Here is a 17,388-nt window from a genome sequence, read left to right as displayed (position 1 = left end):
TAGGTCCTTCCCTCCTCCCACCCTCCACCTTCAGGTAGATGTTGGTGTCTGTTGTGCCCTTCTTTGTATCTATGTGTATTCAGTGTCCCCTTAGCTCCCACTTACAAGTGAGAACATGCGATATTTGGCTTTCTGTTCCTGTGTTAGTCCATTTAGGATTATGGCCTCCAGCTCCATCCATGTTGGCTGTAGAAGATACAATCTTGTTCTTTTCTATGGCTGCTTAGTATTCCATGGTGTATATGTACCACATTTTTTTAATCCAGTCTATTGTAGATGGGCATTTAGGTTGATTCCATGTCTTTGCTATTGTGAATAGTGCTGTGATGAACATAAACATGCATGTGTCTTTATGGCAGAACAATTTCTATTCCTTTGGGTATATATCCAGTAGTGGGATTGCTGGGTTGAATGATACTTCTGAAAACTCACTGTTGAGAGATACTGAACTTTAAGTCTGTGATTTTTCTGAAGACCTGGTACCCTTCCTCTTTGTCAACCTCTATCTCCTGCAGAGACCTGTGCAGCTTTCTTCTGACCTTGCCCTTCCCTGCTTTTTTCCCTCTAGCTTATAATTCCCCACATGCAATACACCTTGAAAATTAACATCCAGGCCAGGACTGGGCTGGTCTCCAACATGGAAGTTTTAGACCAGGTATGGGGAGAGAAAGGGAGATTCTAGGTCACTCTTCTTTCTGACTCTGGACTCAGGGCTGGTTGATTCGCCTGACCCTGCCCATCCTTGCTCCTGAGGTGGTGACTGGTGAGGAAGGAGCTGCCTTTGGAGCTGCTCAAGTGAGCAGATTTCATTCCCTCTCAGGTGGAGACAGGTCCCCATTCTATACACTGAGAACCCCTTAGGTGCCTGATGCAGCGGGACCAGTGGTTGTTCATAAATGTTTAACAACTGACTCTCAGTAAATAAAAAGTCCCAATTGGTAACATTTGTACATTTCCATGGCATAAATATTCCTACTCTGGCTACTAAGGTAATGTTGACCAGCTTGCTAAAAACCTTGACATCATTGACTGACTCTTGTGAGCCAGTATTAGTCAGCACCAGCATCCTACTGAGTGGGACCTGCCCAGCAGAGCTCCCACTCCTACAACCCAGCCTGCTGTTACGGTAATTCCCACAAGAGTTACTGAGCATTCCTGCCACTCTTTCTCACCCCTCTTGTTCTCCTCTCTCTGCCTCATTCTCTGAGCTTGGCTCTACTCCTGGCTTCACAGCTTCTAACTCTCCCCACCCCTTGAAGGGTTTCCTGTGTCTTTACAGTCTTGGGACCAGGTATGCCACTTTGTCACCATGTGTATCTTTACCTGCACTGGCCAACACTCCTCTGTCCACCTGGGTCAGGTACTTAGCAGAGATGAACAGCTGGGAATTTGGGGGCCTGGGGTGAGGGAGGAGTTTGTGTGCACAGGGTTCACAAGCTTTTCATGCTTAGCAGATATTGACGCTAGATCCTGACTTTCCTTAGCTGGATTGGTACATTTGGGTCCCTAATGCACCCTGCATGATATGGCTACCCCTGCCAACCACCAATGATGCAATGCTGGAGACAGTGATGGCGACACTGCCCAACTTTCATCAGGCTTTTCTCAAGATATCCATCACTTGGCAACTGGGCACATGCTAGTCCATTATGGTGAGAGCTGAGTGCCCAGGGCCCTGAGGAAAGAGGCAGCCATAGGGCCATGTGGCACCCTAAACTCTGGGTCTTTTCCTCTCCATCCCACATGGGTGTGGGCCAGCATAAGGAGAGTATTTTTCAGGCCCTGGCCCTAAGGCTGTGCCACAGAAGTTCAGGGAGGAGCTGGCTGCCCTGGATAAGGAACTGAGATCTGGAATGCAAAGCAGGACATACCTTTGGACCAGCCTGGTGGAAAACAATGTGGCCATCTGAGCGTCACCAGCCTTTGATTATCTCAGTTGCCCTCCACCCAAGCTACAAGCCTACCCCTAGGTGGTTTCAGTCCTGCCCTCCCAAGCCCCATACTCTTCTCATGTCCCACCCTCCCTTAAAGGGACACCCTTCCATGGTCTCTGCACGCAGTGAACACATTTTACTCTAGAGACATCACCTGGGGTCTTATTCCTCTCTCCTCCCTCCTCCCTCCCTCCTTTCCTTTGTTGCTTCCTCCCTGTCTTTCTCCTTCTTCATTCAAAGCTATATGGCCAATAACAGCCACAATTATGTAAACCATTTCAAGGATAGAATAAGGAGGTAATACATATTATTCCACAACTTTTATTAATCAAATATGGGTTTTTTTTGAGACAGGGTCTCACTCTGTTGTCCAGGCTAGAGTGCAGTGGCGCCATCACCACAGCTCACTACAGTCTCATCTTTTGGGCTCAAGTGATCCTCCCACCTCAGCCTCCTGAGTAGCTGGGACTACAGGCTCATGCCACCATGCCCAGCTAATTTTTTTTTTTTGTAGAGACAGGTCTCACTATGTTACCTGGGCCGGAAATAAGATTTTGAACCCAAATTGAGTTTAGTAATAACAAAAAAAAGTTTAGACTAATGATAGAAAAGAACTAGAACTGAATTATTTTAGCAAAAGAATATAGAGCATCAAAAAAATTCTCTAGGTTCACATGCTTGATGTGGTAAAGAATAAAAAGGTTTTTAAAAATTAAAAAAACATTTTCCCTTTCTAACTGTAGGATTTAACTTGTGTCCTGAAGCCAGGCACACTACAAAGCAAACCATTAACACAATGAGTCCCAATAATTTTTGACTCCTAAGATTTTCATTTAATGACTCACTTACATTCTAAAGGAAAGTCTGCTGGTTGAACTGAAGAAGCTGCCCCTGGCTGGAGATACTCAGCCTTAGAACTTCAGCCTGACACATCCATACCTTAACCCCTCTGCAGTTCACCAGCTGGGAAGCTCCCAATTACTAACATTAACTGGAAGAAGACTAAAAATTTCATTATTATAAAAATGAGTGCAACAAGGCATTCAGTGAGCTCCAACTTCTGTATTTCATAAAAATTTTGAGAAAATAAACTTGGAAGTTTTATTTCTTAATCTGATAATCTGTGGGTATTTTAAAACAGAAACTACGATTATACACAAACCGAAAGTGTTTCCTTTATAATAGGATAAAGTTGCTTCTTGCCTCTGATTCTGTTTAATTCTACAGAAGACATACTGGTGATGCTTGGTCTGATTTTTTTTTTTTTTTTTTTTTTTTTTTCCCTAAAAAGAAACAAAGTCTCACTTAGTCACCCAGGCTGAAGTGCAGTGGCTCAGTCATAGTTCACGGCAGCCGGGAACTCGTGGCTCAAGCAGTCCTCCTGCCTTGACCTCCAAAGCACCGGAATTACAGGCATCTTGCAATGTATGAGAGTTCCAGTTGTGGCCAGGAGCAGAGGCTCACTCCTGTAATTCCAACACTTTGGAAATTGTGACCAAAGACAGAGGTGCCCACTCTTAACAGGCAGATAAAGAGGAATCTTGGAAAGAATGCAAGGGCTTAGCAAAAGGGCTTTGAGTGAACTATGCACCAACCAGCAATTTTGCTTTGCTAGATAAAAATAAAATCTAAAGAATATTTGCAAATTTTTACCTTGAAAACACTTAGAATATAAACAATAACCAGGTTGGGATGAAAGTTCCTCCTTGCTAGGTGTGTACTTGCTCTGTTGCTTATTGTCCTGGAATTGTCTACTGGAGGCTTGTTGGCAAGAATTTCCCTTAAGCGATTCTGACAAAAGCTTGTTGTTATCTTTCATGTTCTATCACCCATCACGTTGAGGCTATGCTTGTTATGGTTTTCAGTAACTTACAGTAATTTCCATTTATTGGGTACCAATCTGTCATAAGAAAATATGTTTGTTTTTGTTATACTTTAAGTTTTGGGATACATGTACAGAACATGCAGATTTTCTTTAGGCTTTCTCATCCTATTTTTGCAATGTCTAATCTGCTGTTAATCACATCCAATAGAATTTTTGTTTCAGATATTTTTTTGCAACCATGACAGATGAAACAAATACTGTTTTAATAAAATCTCTAGGCATTTTATTAGGCTCCTTTTTTTTTTTTTTTTGAGAGAGAGTTTTTCTCTCTTTTTTTTTTTTTTTTGAGACGGAGTTTCGCTCTTGTTGCCCAGGCTGGAGTGCAATGGCGCGATCTCGGCTCACCGCAACCTCCACCTCCTGGGTTCAGGCAATTCTCCTGCCTCAGCCTCCTGAGTAGCTGGGATTACAGGCACACGCCACCATGCCCAGCTAATTTTTAGTATTTTTAGTAGAGACGGGGTTTCACCATGTTGACCAGGATGGTCTCGATCTCTTGACCTCGTGATCCACCCGCCTCGGCCTCCCAAAGTGCTGGGATTACAGGCTTGAGCCACCGCGCCCGGCCTATTAGGTTCCTTTTTAAGTATCTTCCACTCTCCTTTCATTATGTTTTCCTATCAATACTTCAGTATGGTTATCATGTCTGTTTTAATGTCCCTGGTGGCTGGTTCAGCACCTGTCTTTTCTCATTGTTTCTACTGACTAATATTTTCTGGGTTATGTGTCACATTTTCTTGCTTTTTATAATGCAGTATCTGGTAAATTTTGATTAGATGCCCAATATTGTGAATATTATGTTGTGGACTGTCTGAATTTTGTTTGTCTTTCTTTAAATTGTTGCAAGTGTGGCAAGGAGTTAAGTTATTGGTAAAACAGTTTTATCTTTCAGTCTGTTTTTAAGTGTTGTTAGAATGGCATTCAAATGCTTTGAATAAAAGGATAGGTCCACACTACTGCCAAGGTGTGGCCCCGTGGAGCTCTCTACTGAATGACTGATCACTGAGCACTTTCTACTTAGGGTGATTAGAACTCAAATATCTTCCTGCTTTGGGAGCTCTGAGACTAATTCAGCTCCCTAGTTGCTTCCTGTCCTCCTGGAGTTTCACCCTGTTTCCCTTGCCTGGAGCCAGTACTCATCAACGACTCAAGCACATCCATATGCAGATTTTTTTCTTTTTAGATGGAGCTGGACTCTGTCGCCCAGGCTGGAGGGCAGTGGCACAATTTTGGCTCACTGCAACCTCTGCCTCCTGGGTTCAAGAGATTATCCTGCCTTAGTCTCCCAAGTAACTGGGATTACAGGCACCTCACACCATGCCTGGATAATTTTTGTATTTTTAGCAAAGACGGGGTTTCACCATGTTGGCCAGGCTGGTCTCAAACCTCTGGCTTTGTCAAGTGATCCACCTGCCTCAGCCTCCCAAAGCAGTGGGATTACAGGTGTAAGCCACCTCGTCCAGCCCATAGCAGATTGCTTGAAATATTTTTTCCACACAGATCCCACATCTCTAGAACTCTGTCCTATAACTTTGTAGCTGTCTCAGCCTCCCTATATCCTGATTTCTGTCTCCTAAATTCAGAGAGTCCACTGGGGGCTATTTGGGTCCCCTGTTCCTGGGCTCCCAGTTGGGGAACTGCCTTCAGCCCAAAACCTTATCATAAACTCACCTAATTTCTTTCCTTTTCTCTGTGATTGCCTGCTATTAAATGTCTTAAAACAATTGTCGCATATATTTGTCCAGTTTTTCTAGTTGTTTATAGTGGGAGGATAAGTCATTCTATTATGAATGCAAACATAATAACTTTATTATTTAATAAATAGCAAAAAGTATATAAACTTGTAACTATTTTAAAGTCCTTATATACAAATCCCATTATCTTTATCATTTCTGAGGCTGTTTTTTGGAGTATTTCTTTCTCTTGGTTATGAGTCACATTTTTTTGCTCTGTCACATCTAGTAATTTTTAACGGGACACTAGATACTCTGGATGCTACGTTGTTGAGGAGAATTTTTTGGTCTTCTTTAAAGAATGTCAGGTATTGTTCTGGTATGCAGCTTCATCCTTTTGAAGGTTTGTTTAAGGCTTGCTTCATCTTATTCTTAAGGTGTTGCATTTTGGGGGTTTCTGCTGAATGGCCTAAGTATTCAACAAGATTTCTTCAGTCTTGCTCATGGGAACTGGATTGTCTCTAAGTCCTGTTAGAGCTTGGTTCACTTTATAAGCTTATAGATTGCCATAAATTGCTCTTTTCTTGGATTCCTGGAGTCTTACCTTATGCTGTGGAACTTAGTATTCAGACAAACACTCAAGGGACCCTGTGGAGGACAGAATAATGATTTCTGTAAGATGTTTACATCTTAATCCCAAGAACTTGTGAATATATTACTTTACGTGGCAAAAGAAGTGATTGAGAATCTTAAAATGGCCAGGTGTGGTGGCTAATGCATGTAATGCCAGCACTTCGGGAGGCCGAGGTGGGTGGATCACGAAGTTCGAGACCATCCTGGTCGGCATGGTGAAACCCTGTCTCTACTAAAAATACAAAAAATTAGCTGGGCATGGTGGCGTGTGCCTGTAATCCCAGCTACTCAGGAGGCTGAGGCAGGAGAATTGCCTGAACCCAAGAGGCTGAGGTTGCAGTGAGCTGAGATTGTGCCATTGCACTCCAGCCTGGGTAACAAGGGTGAAACTCCGTCTCAGAAAAAAAAAAAAAATTAGAAACTTCTCATCAGAACCTTTAAAGTACTGTGTGAAATGGTGTGGCACAGAGAGAATAGTGAGAAAACTATAGCCATAACACAGAAAAAAGGGGAAGGGCTGTGATGGATACATCAAAGGGACAAACATACAAAGACATAAAAGATAATCAGAAAATTTAAAAAGCAGAATTTTTATTTAAATTCAGAGAGGCCATTTTGCAGCTTGGGAATAGATGTTCTCTTCATAAGCTGAATCAATGTTATTTTTTCACCACAAATATTTTCCCTTTGTGACTGAGAGTTACAAAGAAACTCAAGCAGGAATAATTATGGCTAATTATGAAGCATCTAGTACACAGATAGCCCTAACTTATATTTGTGCATTAGTCTTTTTTTACACTGCTATAAAGATACTACCCAAGACTTGATAATTTATGATGAAAAGAAGTTTGAGTCACAGTTCCACATGGCTGGGGAGGCCTCAAGAACCTTACAATAATGGCAGACGGTAAAGGAAAAACAGGTATCTCCTTCACGAGGTGGCAGGAGATAGGGAGAGCAGAAAAAATTAACACTTATAAAACCATCCGATCTCGTAAGAACTCACTCACTATCATGAGAACACCCTGGGTATCATTCTGCTCCTGGCCACTTCCAAATCTCAGGCCCTTTTTATATTTCAAAACCAAACATGCTTTCCCAACAGTCCCCCAAAGTCTTAACTCATTTTAGCATTAACACAAAAGTCTTAAGTTCAAACTCTAATCTGTGACAAGGCAAATCCCTGCTACCTATAAGCCTGTATATCAAAAGCAAGTTAATTACTTCCAAGATACAATGGGAATATAGTCATTAGATAAATTCTCCCATTTCAAATGGGAGAAATTGGCCCAAACCAAGGAGCTGCAGACCTTATGCAAGATTGAATTCCAGCAGGGCAGTCATTAAATCTTAAAGCCCTGAGATGATCTCATTTGACTCCACATCTCACATCTGGGGCATGCCGATGCAAGGGGGGCCCTCATGGCCTTGGGCAGCACCTTCATGGATTGGAATTGAATGCCTGTGGCTTTTTCAGGTGCACAGTGCAGCTCATGCTGGATCTGTCATTCTGGGGTCTGGAGTATAGTTGCCTTCTTGCAACTCCAGTATGCAGCTCCAGTGGGCATTCTACATGAGGGCTCCAACCTTACATTTCTCTTATGTATTGCCCTAGCACAGCTTCTCTGTGAGGGCTCTGCCACTGCAGAGGACATCCAGGCATTTTTATGCATCCTCTGAAATCTAGGCAGAGGTTCCTAGAGCTCAACGCTTGTCTTACATGCACTCGCATGCCCAACACCACATGGAAGCCACCAAGGCTTGAAGATTGCACTTTCTGAAGAAATACTCCAGGCTCTATGTTGGCCCCTTTCAGCCACAGTCGGATTTGGAGCAGCTGGGATACAGGGCGCCAAGTCCCGAGACTGCATAGAGCAGTGGGGCCCTGGGCCTCAACCATGAAACCAGTGTTTCCTCCTAGGGCTCCTCGCCTGTGATGGAAGGGCCTCAGATCTTTGACATGATGTGAAGGCATTTTCCCCATTGTCTTGGCTATTAACATTCAATTCTTCTTTACTTCCTCAAATTTCTGCAGTGGCTTGAATTTCTTTCCCCAAAAATGGAGTTTTATTTTCTACCTCATGATCAGGCTGCAAATTTTCCAAACTTTTATGTTCTGTTTCCATTTTAAGCATAAGTTTCTTATCTCCATCTGAGACCACCTCAATCTGGACTTTGTCATCTATACCACTATTAGCTTTTGGTCAAAAGCATTCAACAAGTGTCTAGAACGTTCCAAACTTTCCCACATTCTTTTTCTGAGCGTTCTGAACTGTTCCAACATCTGCCTATTATCCAATTCCAAAGTCACTTCCACATCTTCAATTATCTTTATATCAGTGTCCCAAACACCCCATATTAATTTTCTTTATTAGTCTGTTTTCACACTACTGTAAAGGTACTACCAGGGAAAGGGTAATTTATATAGAAAGGAGGTTTAATTTACTTACAATTCCGCACGGCTGAGGAGGTCTCAGGAAACCTACAATTCCAATGGAAGGCAAAGGAGAAGCAAGTTCCTTCTTCACCAGGCAGCAGGAGAGGAGGAGAGCAGAAAAAAACTGCCACTTATAAAACCATCAGCTCTTTTGAGAGGTCACTTACTGTCATGAGAACAGCATGGGGAAAATTACCCCCATGTTCCAATCACCAAGTCCCTCCTTTGACATGTGGGATTACAATTTAAGAAAAGATTTGGGTGTGATAAGATTTTACAGTAACAAATCAACAAGGCACAGATTATAAATTTTTTTTCAGGGCCAGGCGCGGTGGCTCACGCCGGTAATCCCAGCACTTTGGGAGGCGGAGGTGGGTGGATCACGAGGTCGAGAGACCGAGACCATCCTGGCCAACATGGTGAAACCCTGTCTCTACTAAAAAATACAAAAATTAGCTGGGCGTGGTGGTGCAGGCCTGTAGTCCCAGCTACTTGGCAGGCTGAGGCAGGAGCATTGCTTGAACCTGGGAGGTAGAGGTTGCAGTGAGCCGAGCTTGCACCACTGCACTCTAGCTTGGCACCTGGCAACAGAGCAAGACTTTGTCTCAAAAAAAAAAAAAAAATTTTTTTTTTTTTTCAGAATCTTTGAGGTTTCCAGGTTTCTAGTTAATTATCCACCTTAGTAAAATGGTATTTTTTGTTTCAACATTGTTCTTCTGAAAATGCATACAAACTCACACACAAACACACTCGACAATTCATGCTACATGACTTTCTTACACTTAAGGTGTATCTGGGTTTTTTTTTGTTGTTGTTGTTGTTGTTTTTCGTTTTTTTGAGATGGTCTCTCACTTTGTCACCCAGGCTGGTTGTGCAGTGGTGCCATCTCAGCTCACTGCAACCTTCACCTCCTGGGTTCAAGCGATTCTCCTGCCTCAGACTCCTGAGTAGCTGGGATTACAAGGTCCCCATCACCACAACTGACTGATTTTTGTATTTTTAGTGAGACAGCATTTCACCATGCTGGTCAGGCTGGCACCACAAAATTTTTTAACACCAATTTGTTGTCTGACACTTCCATCCTGATACCACCCAGAGTCAACACAGACCATTATCCAGAGCTCAGTCTCACCATATGGCCCTTACTGCATATGCCTGTCACAAATCCCAGGGAACTATCTATGCTTCTGAGCTACTGTCTGTAAATTGGGGATTTCCATAATCTCCCTCAAGTTGAGTAATTTGATAGAAATACTCTCAGAATTCAGCAAAATCCTGTACTTACATTAAACAGTTTATTATAAAACGTGCAACCCAGAAACAGTCAAATGGGGGAAAAAAGATGTATAAGACCGAAAAAAAAAAAAAAAAAAGTTGGGAAAGATGGGGCATATAGATAATTCTGGTAAATAGCTGTGATTAATAAAATTCCCTGGCGGGGCTTGGTGGCTCATGCCTATAATCCCAGTAGTTTGGGAGCCCGAGGCAGGTGGATTGGCTGAGGTCAGGAGTTTGAGACCAACTTGGCCAACATGATGATATCCCATCTCTACTAAAAATACAAAAAATTAGCCAGGCACGGTGGTGGGTGCCTGTAATCCCAGCTACTTGGGAGGCTGAGACAGAAAAATCGCTTGAATCCAGGAGGTGAAGGTCGCAGTGAGCTGAGATCATGCCATTGCACTCCATCCTGGGTGACAGAGCAAGACTCTGTCTCAAAAAATAAAATAAAGTAAAATTCTACATCCTTTGGGGTCTTCAGCAACAGCTTAATGAAACACTCTTCCCATGATGACTTAGATGGTGGTGTATTTTCTTTCTTATCATATAGTCAGACGTAGACTGCAAATGTCCACCTCTTTCTTGTAAAAGAATCAGCTAAATACTTTTCTTCGGTGGTCATAATAAAATACTTCTTAATCAACTTTGCTTAAATATTTCTATTCTCCCAGGGCTCCTGACCTTTGAGCTATCCTCAGTCTGAGTCAACATACAACCCCATTTTCTGTCTCTCCTTAAGAACCTGCTGACTTCAGGGTCAAACATTCTCTGATCTAGAATCTAATTTTGCCCCCTTCCTTCTATCATGCCATTCTCATTCCACCTTCTTTCTAAGCTTTTTTGCTATTCTCTGTGAAAGAAAGTCCTTGTCTGCCTAAATGTTGATATCCTTAAAAATCTTATACTTGGTACTTTTTTTTCTGTTGTTGGGATTCAGAACTTCTTACCTAAATCTAACTTTGTTTTATTTTACAAAGTCCAGAAACTGCCCCAAAACTGCAACGCCTTTATCTTCAGTAAGATATTCCCAATTCCCACCCATTCTAATGCTAACTGCATCTGCCTGTGGCTCCCCAGCTTTCCTGGGCTCTGTTGTTTATCAGTATAAAGACTTCTTCCATGGCTAGGGTGAGCAGGCTGGGACATTTGCAGGGGAGGCTCCCTAGAAAGAACTGATGAGGCCTTCAACAACCTCCCTTTGCAGGCTCCATATTGCCCTTAACTTGGAGTCACAGGGCTCAGGCTTTAATTTCCAAGTCAGATGGTCACTTAGTTTTTGAAAATAAGTGTTAGATAAATCCAGAAAAATTGCTGAAATGCAGTGTTTATACAAGGGGAAAAAATTTTTAAGGTGCTTACCTTTAATGGCTCAGTGAGAAAAAGCAAAAGCATCTCTCTCTTTCAGAGAATATGCAATTTACTTATTTCCACCTGGGGACCTCACTAAGGCACAGTGCAGTGTCTCCTGGAATGGCTGTCATTGAGCGTTTCAGTGAGCAGGATGCATGTGAGAGACTCTCTCAAGTGATGAATGGCTTGACTTGACACATGAGTCAGACATGTCTGTGTTCCAGTCAGCACTGCCACTCCCTGGGTTTGTCACCTTGAAAACATATTTTCATTTTATCATTTACTTATAAATATATTTACTTATTTCCATCACAGGATATTCAGTGAATAATAATATGAACAAACTTCTATAAGGTGCCCAGTCCCATCTCATAAGGTTTAGCAAAGAGGCCCAGGTGAGTGGATCACCTGAAGTCAGGAGTTTGAGACCAGCCTGGCCAACATGGCAAAACTCCATCTCTACTAAAAATACAAAAATTAGCTGAATGTGGTGGCAGGCACCTGTACTCCTAGCTACCCAGGAGGCTGAGGCAGGAGAATCGCTTGAACCCAGGAGTCGGAGATTGCAGTGAGCTGAGATTGCACCACTGGACTCCAGCCTGGGCAACACAGTGAGACTTCATCTCAAAAATAAAAATAAGATAGCAAGATATAGGGCAGAGGCATTTACTGTCACATACTAATTTTGCAAAAAGAGATTAATATTTTGATGAATCTATGTAATTCCCCAGTTATCTAGCACATTTTCTTGTGCAAATGTATTCATTTCCTACAGCGATAATGGAAGAAACATTTTTCATATTCTTTCCCTTGGTGATATTCCCAAAGTTAAACCTTAGAGTACCGTTTGAAATCAGGCAGCCAAAAAATAACACCTGAGAAAATTTCTACACTCACACTGAAAAAGAAAAGAGTAAATATGAATTTGTAACAAATAGAATACATGACTAATTTTTTTTTCTGAAACTCACCTCTTTCGTGCCCTTTATAAATATTTTCTTACATATTGAGCTCTACTGATAAAATGCAATTTACAGTTGACTAACTTAAGTCAAAAGAAGTGAAAATATCTTTTCAAGGTGACAAACCCAGGGAGTGACAGTGCTGATTGGAACACAGATATGTCTGACTCATGTGTCAAGTCAAGCCATCCAGTCACTTGAGAGAGTCTCTAATGTGCATCCTGCTCACTGAAACGTTCAATGACAACCATTCCAGGAGACGCTGCACTGTGCCTTACTGAATTCCCCAGGTGCAATTACTTTGGGATTCTTGCACCATCTTACCGGGGGCAGTTTTTACTGTCTTTAGGGATAGGTTTTTTTCCCCCCTTCACAAATCTGACAGAATCCAGAGGGCAGAAATTATTTTTGTGATTTTCCCTCAATACTAGCATCTGATTGGCTAACCAGCCGTGTGCCTCCATGAAATGGAAGCTGAGTTGGGTAAAGACGATTTTAATGTCCTAAGGGATTGTACTTCCTTATAGGAAGTATGCTTTTATAGGAGATTGCTCGCAGCCCCAGGGAATCCATTTGCTCTCTTGAAAGGCTATACTTCATACCCTGTGTTTTCTTTTTTATTTATTTTTTAATTGTACTATAGGTCCTGGGGTACATGTGCAGATCATGCAGGATTGTTGCATAGGTACATACATGGCAAGGTGGTTTGCTGCCTTCATCCCCCATCACCTATATCTGGTATTTCTCCCCTCGTTATCCCTCCCCACCCCCCACTGTCCCTCGGGTAGACCTCCCCCATCTGACCGCAGTGTATGATGCTCCCCTCCCTGTGTCCATGTGTTCTAATTGTTCAACACCTGCCTATGAGTGATAACATGCAGTGTTTGGTTTTCTGTTCTTGTCAGTTTGCTGAGAATGATGGTTTCTGAAAGAAAATAACTCAGGGAATGATATTCACTAGACACTCCAGCAGACATGGCCATGATGGGTATCCTGATTTATCCCCAAGCAGTACTAAGACCCTAACCAGAAAAAAAAAAAAACTAACCTGTGGCTGAAGAGACATTACCCTGTAAGGTTTCCCCAATAAAAACTAAACCCAGACGTTATGATAAGATATCTGTGCTTGGAGAAAATAAAAGAAGCACAGAATTTTTTTACAATCATGTCAGAGGATTACTCTCTGCTCTTTTTTTTATTTTATTTTTTTTAAGGACAAAGTCTTGCTCTTTTGTCCAAGCTAAGAGTGCAGTGGCGAAATCTCAGCTCACTACAACCTCGGTCTCCTGGGTTCAAGCGATTCTCCTGCCTCAGCCTCCTGACTAGCTGAGATTACAGGCACCCACCACAGCACCCAGCTAATTTTTCTGTATTTTTAGTAGAGATGGAGTTCCATCATGTTGGCCAGACTGGTTTCCAACTCCTGACCTCAATGATCCACTCGCCTGGGTCTCTCAAAGCGCTAGAATTACAGGCGTGAGTCACCGTGCGGGGCCTCTGCTTTCTTCTTATGTGAAATATTTACAAACAGGAAACTTTTTTCACAAAGCATTGAATGGCACCTTTTAAGTGTCATCCAATGCCTTATTAAAAAAAAATAATTAATGTAAGTGCTGTGTCTGAAACATACAAGAAAGAAGAAATAGATAATAATGTGAGTTAGAAAGAAAAGTTGGCATGTGGGAATGTCAGGTGGAACTGGAAATTTAATATTTTACTGCAAGCCAGAGTTAGTCTGTGAGAACAGGGAGGGTGACTTAAGACCATGCTTAAGACACAGTTGAGAGTGGACATGGTGGCTCACTTCTGTAATCCCAGCAATTTGGGAAGCCAAGGTGGGTGGATCACCCGAGGTCAGCAGTTTGAGACCAGCCTGGCCAACATCGCAAAACTCCGTCTCTACGAAAAATACAAAAACCTAGCGAGGTGTGGTGGTGGGCCCCTATAATCCCAGCTACCCAGGAGGCTGAGGCAAGAGAATGATTTGCACCCAGGAGTCGGAGACTGCAGCAGCGGGGTGGGGGGGGCGGGGAGACACAGTTGAAAAATGCAGGCTGGGTGCGATCCCTTATTCCTGTAATCCCAGCACTTTGAGAGGCAAAGGTGGGTAGATCACTTGAGGCCAAGAGTTTGAGACCAGCCTGACCAATATGACAAAACTCTGTGTCTACTAAAAGTACAAAAATTAGCTGGGCATCATGGCAGGCACCTGTAATCCCAGCTATTCAGGAGGCTGAGGCAGAAGAATTACTTGAACCCAGGAAAGAGAAGTTGCAGTGAGCTGAGATCACACCACTGCACTCTAGCCTAGGCGACAGATCGAGACACTCTCTTAAAAAAAAAAAAAATTGCAAGGGAAAACCAGTTTCATGTGGAGTGTAAAATATTTAAACAGCAGGCAGTTAGACTAAGGTGGATTGTTTGTTCTCAGCTCTCACTTAAAAAAAAAAAAATTTCCCCACTGGCTGCTCTGAAAAGCCATCTTTGCATTGCTCCTCGTCAGACACCTTGCTCGCCACAGCAACCGCGTGCCTGTTTCGTGGTCGTGGACTCTCTGGCAGCTTTATCGCCAGAGTTCCTGAACTCTCGCTTTCTTTTTAATCCCCCGCATCGGATCACCCGCGTGCCCCACCATGTCAAACGCAGCCAGAGACACCAGCTCCGAAATCACCACCAAGGACTTGAAGGAGAAGGAAGTTGTGGAAGAGGCGGAAAATGAAAGAGGCCCCTGCTGACGAGAATGCGAATGAGGACAATGGGGAGCAGGAGGCTGACAATGAGATAGATGAAGAAGAGGAAGAAGGTGGGGAGGAACGCGAGGAGGAAGAGGAAGGTGATGGTGAGGAGGAGGATGGAGAGGAAGACGAGCAAGCTGAGTCTGCTACGGGCAAGCGGGCAGCTGAAGATGATGAGGATGACGATGTCGATACCAAGAAGCAGAAGTCTGACGAGGATGACTAGACAGCAAAAAGGAAAAGTAAAACTAAGAAAAAACAAACATAAAAAGGCCACTGTGACCTATTCACCCTCCACTTCCCGTCTCAGAATCTACACGTGGTCACTTTCGAGTAGAGAGGCCTGTCCACCCGCCCACCACGGGCAGTGCCACCTGCAGATGACACGCGCTCCACCACCCAACCCAAACCATGAGAATTTGCAACAGGGGAGGAAAACAGAGCCAAAACTTCCAAAGCCCTGCTTTTTTTCTTAAAAATACTTTAAAAAGGAAATTTATTTGTATTTTTTATTTACATTTTATATTTTTGTACATATTGTTAGGGTCAGCCATTTTTAATGATCTCCAATGACCAAACCAGCTTTCAGAGTGTTCTCTGTCCTACTTCTGACTTTACTTGTGGAGTGACCATGTTCATAATAATCTCAAAGGAGAAAAAAAACCTTGTAAAAAAAAAGCGAAAACGACAACACAAAAACAGATGTATTCCGAACATTCTAGTACCTTTGCTGTGTATGTACTTAGCTGTACTGTAAGTAGTTGGTTTGTATGAGATGGTTAAAAGGCCAAAGATTAAAAGGTTTCCTTTTTTTTTTTGAGGTTGCTAATTTCTTTATTGATTTTTTTTCTTAAATAAAATTAATTAACATCCATTTTACATTACATACAGTAGGGTAAAAATAAAATAAGTATAAAAACTCCTTTGCATTCCCCTTATTTAGTTTTACTCCATAGAATTAACAATTGTTAATATTTTATTGTTTATCCTTACAGAATTCCATTTATTCGTAATGGTATCATATAAAACTCGTTAGCCAAGTGCAATGGCTCCTGATTGTAATCACAGCATTTCTGGAGGCCAAGGCGGGAAGATTCTTGAGGGCAGGCGTTCAAGACCAGCCTCGGCAACGCAGAGACCCCTTCTCGTGTTTTTTCTTACGCTTTTTCTTGGACATTTCTTTATTATATTTCTTCCTCTTTTTATAGAACCATTGACTTATCTGCTTATATGTCATGCCAAATTCAAATGAGAGCCACAGACTCTCCTGTATTGTGGGGAACCTGTTTAACTTAAACTTGGCCCAGAGAGTGTCCATGAGGGATTTGCTGACTAATCTTGTCTTGGGATACTGTTTCTGTTTCTCATTTTCCATTGTCCTTTTTTTTTCCTGTTCATTATCCACGTCCTTTTCCATTTCCTCTTCTTTTTCTTGCTCTATCTTTCCGCCAGCTTCTCCTCCTCCTTCTCTTGATTTCTGCTTTTCCTTTTGTTCATCTTCACTGTAATTTCCATTTGATTGTTCAGGATTTTGATCCCAAGGCATAGCTGGTTGTTTCCGTATAAAAAGATCTGTAGTCCCAGCTACTCGGAAGGCTGAGGCAGGAGAATTGCTTGAACCCAGAAGGCAGATGTCTCAGTGAGCCAAGATTATACAATTGCACTCCAGCCTGGGCAACGAGAGCCTTTTTTTTCTTTTTTGTCTATGAAGTTGCTGTTTTGTTTTGTTCTTTGACCTGTTTGATGTATATGTGAAACAATGTTGTCAAACAATAAACAGGAATTTTATTTTGCTGAGTTGTTCTAACAACAACAAAATCTAACTCAAGTGTATCCCTCATAGCTGGGCGCAGTGGCTCACCCCTATAATCCCAGCACTTTAGCAGAATGAGGTGGGCGGATCACTTCAGGTCATGAGTTCAAGACTGCCCTAGCCAACATGGTGAAACCCCGTCTCTTCTAAAAATACAAAAATAGGCCAGCGTGGTGGTGGGCACCTGTAATCTCAGCTACTCCAGAGGCTGAGATCGTGCTGTTCCACTCCCCTGGGTGACAGAGAAGACTCCCTCTCCAAAAAAAAAAAAAAAAAAAAAAAGTAATTCTTGAAAATTACTATATTGAAGAAATAAATCAAGCCTAGTCAACAACAGACTGCCAATTAATCTCTGATGACATGACCAAAAAATTTTCACCTAGATCTTACAAATAAGGAAACTACATAACCGTGCCACACGATGATGATTGAATTGGGTCTGCTTCATCATGCAACTTATAAGACTTTCCTCAAGTCTCTCCCATGGACCACAACCCACAAACCGTAGCTGGGCGCGCTATGATTCTTGAATCACACGTTTATCTAATTTTCTAATATTTTGACAGTGACTCCTAGACATTTCTAAAAGGAAAAATGAGAAACTAGGGACCACAGCGCTTTCCGCTCGTGAATCCTGCAGCCCGAGTCACGATTCCCCCCGATGACTTTCCCATCCCTGCACAAT

The 17,388-nt window shown here is 42.4% G+C and overlaps 1 protein-coding gene and 1 pseudogene across 2 annotated transcripts in view; both read left to right on the top strand.

Moving 5' to 3' along the window:
* Positions 1-17,388, top strand: part of LOC120366414 (uncharacterized) — a 100,216-nt gene that overhangs the window by 50,850 nt on the left and 31,978 nt on the right. The window lies entirely within an intron of this gene.
* LOC141583794 (prothymosin alpha pseudogene) lies at positions 4,163-16,989 on the top strand (annotated as a pseudogene).

Source organism: Saimiri boliviensis, chromosome 2, assembly GCF_048565385.1.
Source record: "Saimiri boliviensis isolate mSaiBol1 chromosome 2, mSaiBol1.pri, whole genome shotgun sequence".
NCBI lineage: Eukaryota > Metazoa > Chordata > Mammalia > Primates > Cebidae > Saimiri > Saimiri boliviensis.
This window is presented reverse-complemented; position numbering and strand designations above follow the sequence as displayed.